General features: G+C 45.0%; 1 protein-coding gene across 1 annotated transcript in view; it reads right to left on the reverse strand.

The window, feature by feature from the left end:
- The window catches only part of Crb1 (crumbs 1, cell polarity complex component), a 241,606-nt gene that overhangs the window by 115,732 nt on the left and 125,310 nt on the right, over positions 1–564 (reverse strand). The gene's annotated exons all lie outside the window — the stretch shown is intronic.

Genomic DNA, 564 nt, shown 5'->3' on the forward strand with positions numbered 1-564 from the left:
AAATAATATACCAATCCCAGTTCCCACTTCTTTCTCCTCCCATTCCCTCCACCTTCCCCCTACCCCCACCCCCATACACTCCTCAGAGAGAATAAGACACATTGCTCCAAGGAAGGATCAAGGCTCTCCCCACTATATACAGGCTGAGCAAGGTATCCATCCAAAGAGAATGGGTTCCAAAAAGCCAGTACAAGAAACAGGGACAAATCCTGGTGCCACTGTCAGTGACCCTGTAGTCTTCCCCAGCCATACAACTGTCACCCATATTCAGAGGTTCTGGCTTATTTCTATGCTTGTTCCTTCCCTGACAGGCTGGAGTTGGTGAAGTCCCATTAGTTCAGGTAATGGGATTGTTGAGATGGGGCAAGGATAGAGATGGAAAGCAGAGAAAGACATTTTGATTGAGGGAGCCATTATGGGCTAGCAAAATACCTGGTGGTGTGGGAAGTTCTTCTATATATGTGTTGCTTTTACTGGTTAATGAATAAAGAAGCTGCTTTCGGCTAATGGCTTAAGAGAATATAGCCAGGCTGGAAGATATATATATGTATATGTATGTGTGTG

Source organism: Microtus ochrogaster, chromosome 6, assembly GCF_000317375.1.
Source record: "Microtus ochrogaster isolate Prairie Vole_2 chromosome 6, MicOch1.0, whole genome shotgun sequence".
Lineage (NCBI taxonomy): Eukaryota > Metazoa > Chordata > Mammalia > Rodentia > Cricetidae > Microtus > Microtus ochrogaster.